Source organism: Durio zibethinus, chromosome 18 (assembly GCF_047325235.1).
Source record: "Durio zibethinus cultivar Kanyao isolate XHJ-2024 chromosome 18, ASM4732523v1, whole genome shotgun sequence".
In the NCBI taxonomy this organism is placed as follows: domain Eukaryota; kingdom Viridiplantae; phylum Streptophyta; class Magnoliopsida; order Malvales; family Malvaceae; genus Durio; species Durio zibethinus.
Window position 1 is genome coordinate 15,419,193 of NC_143179.1, and position 6,253 is coordinate 15,425,445.

The following is a 6,253-nucleotide window of genomic DNA, read 5'->3' on the forward strand; positions in this document are numbered from 1 at the left end:
ATTCTAATGGCTTTTATTTTAATATTTAAATATTAAAAATAATTTGCAAGGCTTCTCCATCAATCTGACAGAATCTTTAAAAATACTTTCTCCCTTTAAGAGTATTAAAAAATCTCATTTTTTTTTTGAAAAGGTTTCGTCGCCGAAAATTGACTTAATAATTCTTTTGTTAAATTTTTGTTTTATTCAAAATATGCTTGATTTTACACCATTTAGACCAAAATTAAAAATATTTTCTCATTTAGAAATCTTTTAAATAATCATTCATTTACAATTATTAAAAATTTCATCATCTAAATTTATTTTATTTTTATAAGTTTTATTTTTAAATTTTTCATATTTTAGGCCTAATTTAGAAATATCTTTCTTTAAATTTAGTCTCAATTTATTTATCATTTATCTTTTAAAAAAAATGACAATTATTTTTTTAAAGGCTTATATAAATCCTTCCACCATTTAAGTTGAATTTATAAAAAACCTTTTACCTAGAAATCTTATGAAAATTTAACCATTTGTGATTTTTCTTAAGATTTCATCTTTGGATAATCATCATATATTTTTACACCAAAATTTTCTTAAAGTCATATTTTTAATTTTTAATTTAAAAAGAAATACAATTACTTTTATTGAAATTTTATCTAAATTATTCCATAATTTGGGTTAAATTTAAAAAAATTTCTCACTTAGAGATTTTTTAAAAAATTTATCATTTGAAATTTCTAGGAATCTCATTATTGGAATAAATGTTAATTCATTTTAAAAAATTTTATTAAATTTATTTAGGTTTTTTATTTAAATTTAAAAATAAATATTAATTATTGTTATTGAAACTTTATCTAAATTTTTTCTCCATTTAGGTCAAATTTAAAAAAAAAGAAATTTCTCACCTAGAAATTTTCTAAAAATTAACCCTTTGTAATTTCTAAACTTTCATCATTAGATAATTATTATTTATTCTCAAAATCTTATTAAAATTTTATTTTATATTTATTATAATTTAAAATTAACTTCCTTAACAATTTTTTTTAAATTAAAAAAAATAAAATGAAATATATCACAAATAAATAATAATAATAATAATAAAATAAACATAACTCATAAATAAATAAATATAATGGAGAAAAAGCAAAAGAAAATAATACCAAAACACCACGGCTCAACTTGGTGGCTAGAGCAAACCTTGGCTGTTAGCACGAAATTGGCTGGAAAGGCTTGGGCAGCTGCTCGACTTGGCTTAGGTATGGGTTGCTAGATTCTGGGATTAGTCGTCGAAATCTGGGTAATTACGTTGGAATTTCGAGCCCAATTGCTGTCAAACTTTGCTCTCACTTTTTTCTTTATTTTTCTTTCTAATTGCTCTCTGATTATTTTGTCCTTTTGTTCTGTGATTTAAAGGTCTATTTATAAGAAACAATAAGGAGAATTTCAGATTGATTCCAACTCTAAAAATTAGGATTATCATGAAAAAAATAAAATTTATCTTTGAAAAGTTTAACTTTAAATTTAATCATGATAAAACTACATTATCACCAGCTACTCTTTTTTAATTTATGGCCATTCATTTTTTTTAATTATCTTTTTTAAAAAATACCTAGATAAATTTAAAAAATTAGGTAAATATAAAGAAATACAATTAAAAATAAACAATAAATAAGCAAGATAAAATAAGTAATAAAATAAAATAAAAAGGATAAATAAAAAAATATATAGATAAACAAAGTAAAAACACAATTTTGACAATTAAGCTTAGATCAAATCTGAGTCCAATTGATTTTAGAACCTTTGATTTAGACCTCGGACTAAATAAGGTGTCTACAGCTACCACTCTTTGAGCATTTTTTTTGTAACAGGAATTGTGTAAAGACATAGATGACCTATTATGTTCAGGTCCAGATTATTCACCTCTCATTTTTTTATCTCAATTTTTTGTTTTGATATTATTATTATTATTATTATTATTATTATTATTTACGTTAAGCTCCTCGAAAATATAGGCACATAAATTTAAAAATAAAGATAATACCCGAAGGTTTTAATGATCATGCTTGGAGGTTTTATAGATCGTGCCTAAAGAACTAGGGGATTAGGCACAGTCTTACAAATCATTCCTAATATTGAAAAATGCTCCTTTGAACAAACGCTCCATAACTTTAGAAAAGGTACCCGAAGGTTTTAAAAGATCATACCTAAAGATCTTAAAAATCTTACTTGGAGGACTTGGTGATTATGCCTAGAGATTTTATAACAAATTTAGCTCAGAAGATGTATGAATCTTACCTAAAGGACTTAATGAATATACCTGGAGGTCTTATAATAGATTTAGCTTAGAAAACTTATGAATCTTGCCTGAAAGACTTCATGATTATGCTCGAAAGATTTATAACAGATTCAACTCAAAAGATTTATAAATCTTGCCCAAAGGACTTGGTGATTATGTTCGGAGGACTTATAATAGATTCAACTTAAAAGACTTATGAATCTAGCTTGGAAGTCTTTGAGAAGAGTATTCGAAAACTTATAAGATGTACCCAGATGTTTTAGGAAGTATTACCTGGAGGTTTTTAAAACTGATACTCAAAAATTTTAAGAAATACCTAAGATAAAATCTTATTCAATCTCCATATCAAAGTTTCTTTTTCATTAGATTTTAAGTTTAAACTTTTTTCTTTTGTTCGCTGAAGAATATGTAATGAATACAACACTTAAAATGAATATGATGTATATAAAGCATGCAATGGATGCAATGCATGAAATCTATACCATATGTTCTGAATTATGATAATATAATTCTAAAAGCCTTCTTTTCTTTCTCTCTTTCTATGATATAACCTCTGGATTGGTTGGCAGGTTCTTTCACGAACTGAAGCAAATATTCTCAATATTTTTTAAACTCAAACCCCATCTTTCTCATTAGTGGTCCCTTACTTTTTGCATCTTACCCCATAAACATCTCTTTCATCATGGTATTTTTCTATTTTCCACAATCAGCATTGAGATTTAAATGAACTTTTTAAACATTTTCTAAAATTTTCACCAATAATGATGGACATTGCCTCACACTAATATCAAAATTTCACATGTAACCAAATCTTTTAAAAACTGGTGATTATTATTTAGAATGAAATGATGAATCACAACTTGGTTTTCTAAAAGAATGCAATGGTTTGATATACTATGATGTTAGTTATCAAAGGGAACTTGACCACTGAATAAGAAATAGAATATCAATATGTTTTTATTTAGGCTCACAAATGAATATGATCTTTTAAAGTACAATCTATTTTGGCACTTTTTTCTGTTCTTGATATATAATATTTTAATAAATGCCAAGACCAGTCATACAAGGCTCTAAGTTATGGAAAAAAAAAGAAAAGGTTTAGATTTTACAACAATTGTTAAAAATAGGGTTGATCAAAGTCTTCAATGCATCGAGATTCATTTGAAAATGCTTTTTGCATCAATTAGTTTTATGAGTTGCTTTCAAATTTCACTGGTACTTTAGATTGCCTTTTTGGGTTTTTACCCTAGAGCCTTATTTTTCTTTTTTTTTTTTATCATTCTTATATGATTATTCCACTATGTATTTAAGCATTCAAAATTCATCTAAAACCAAATTGATGATTTTCCTGAGGAATAAACCTTCTAACTTAGGTATCCATATATAATCAAAATGGACTTTTCTAAAAACATAACATGGGCTGGGGTTTAAGGTTTTGAAAAAAAGAAAAAACATGCCCAAAATACTTATTTAAGGGTAATTGAACTAAGGATCATTTTTTTCTCAAAAAACATTTTTTTTTCTTTAAAATATGTATTTTCATTTTTTTTTCTTTTAGCTTATTTCAAACTTGCCCCCTTAACATAAGGCATTATTTCGTAGTCCCTCAACAAGATTCGAATGCCTTCTTAATGGATCCCTCTTTTTTGAACTTGCCTTAAAATTTGGAGGATGATTCTTGGTTTGGTTTCAGAAAAAAAAAATCGACAAGCTCAAAATGGGTAGCAAAAAGATATTTTCTTTTTTTGTGAAGAGAATTTGAATGATGGCCATTTCTCATTTCAAGTATGGATACTTCTATTAAAAAATAATTCTTAAGAGATGACTTTTTTTTTCTCATTGATTTTAGCTTCATTTAAATATCTCACAAGCATGATATCATATCATATTTTTTTTCTTTTTTTTTGGTTTTTTTTTTTTTGCAACTCATACTCATAATGCATTTTCTCAATTTTTTACTCAAGTGAAGCTTAACAATCTTTTTTTTCATAATCCATTCGGATGTTCATCAATCAAAATAATAAAAAAAAAAGTTATTTGGGGCATCAAGTAAGTTTAACTTTTTCAATAGATTTATTTGAAGATGAGTTTGAATGATTACTTGATGAAAGACTGAAAAGCAAAAGAATGTTGCATAAATCAACATACTGAAAAACTTAAGAAAATATAACCTATGAGAATTTGAGATTTAGGTGATGAGGAGTTTGAAATAGCCTTGACATCCATTCAATCACCAAAATCCAAAAGCTTAGAAGAGTGCTTTAAAATATTTACAAATTAAACGATCATCTCGTTGCTCATAACCCAAACAAAGATTAATCATTTTTAAGGTTCATTATGGTAAAGTGAAGTGAAGCTTCCATCACTAAAGATTTTCAAGGTTCTTAATCTTTCAATTGAAAAGAATGAAATGTTCAAGACAATAGCTCATGATACTCATTCTTAATAGTAATTACTAAATTTTTTTGAGATTTTTCACATGCATTTGAAAAATTAATTATGTAGGAATCCAAACAATTAAAATTGAAAAAACAAAAACTTATTACAAACTTTTAAAATTTTTCCACAATGTATGTTCAAGACAAACCTATGATAAAGCAAATTTTCATTGCTAAAAAAACTCTTAGGTCAAGGTGCCGCTATAAATGAGACTTTCAATCTTTTCTTTCAACTGCCTACATTTCTCAGTTGAGTGTCCAATTGTCTCAATGTGATAATCACATTTACTGTTTGGATCATAACTCTTCACTGATGGACTCAAAATTATTTTCAAAGGTACTAGAGTGAGGTATTGATACTTTACTAGTAGAAACCAAAGATCAAAAATTGGAATTTGGAGTTTTTCAAGAATGTTTTTTTATCTTTTTTTTATTGTTCAATGGTTGGGCAGCAGATTGGGGATAAGGTTGGTGAAAGTTAAGATTCTGAGTAAAGTTATTTATGATAGGGTAACAAGGTTGGTAAGGATGGTATGAGGTAAAGTCTCCAACTTGTTCCCTTTCATAAATCATAACTTGAACATCTTCTCTTTTCATTCTCGGTGCACTTAATTTTTTTACAATAGTTGTATCATCACTTTTAAGTTTTCCATTTTTATGGCTTTCTTTATTATCTCTCTATATATGACCATGTTAGCAAATTCTTAGTTGCATTTTCGATCATCCTTTCATAATATAGATCTTTAAGAGTTTTGACAAACATAACTGTAATTTTTTTTCAGTTAAAGGTGATTGAACTTGGGTAGTAGCATTTTTTAACCTTTGAGCATATTTTTTGAAACTCTCAATGTCTTTCTTCTTCATGCTTTGTAGAGACAACCGATATGAAGCCAACTTCACAATATGCTTGTATTGGGTTACAAATGCCCTAACTAGTTTTTTTTATGAAGTGATGCGAGTTTTGTCCGACTGAGCATACCACTTAGTAGCTGACCTTATAAGACTGCCTTAGAATACATGAATTAAAAGCTTGTCATCACAAGTATAGGTAGTCATCTTTTTGCAATATATAGTGATATGTGTCATTGGACATTTAGTCCCATCATATTTCTTGAATTTTGAAACCTTGAAATTAGGTGGAATAATAACATCTAGTACTAGGCAAAGCTTTAATATGTCCATAGATCCATAAAAATCTATTCCCTTAATAGTTCGAAACCTTTTCTCTATGAGATCTATTTTTCTTTGGGAACTCAGATTTCCTACTACTTTAAATGAACTTTTTTTAAATTTTTTTAGTTTTTCAATATCATCAAGAACTGGAATTAATGTAGTTGTTAATGGTATTCCGGGACAAGAGTATACTCTAAAAAGTGGTGCTTACTATGATTGTGCCCTTTAAGATTCTTGTATGCAGGTTTCTTTCATTTTTTTCAAATTTTCCAGCATTTTCATTATCTGCACCAAATCTTCTCTTATTTCATCTCGAGCTTTCTTTATTTTCTCAATTCAGTTATGTTGTTCTAGCTCAATAAAT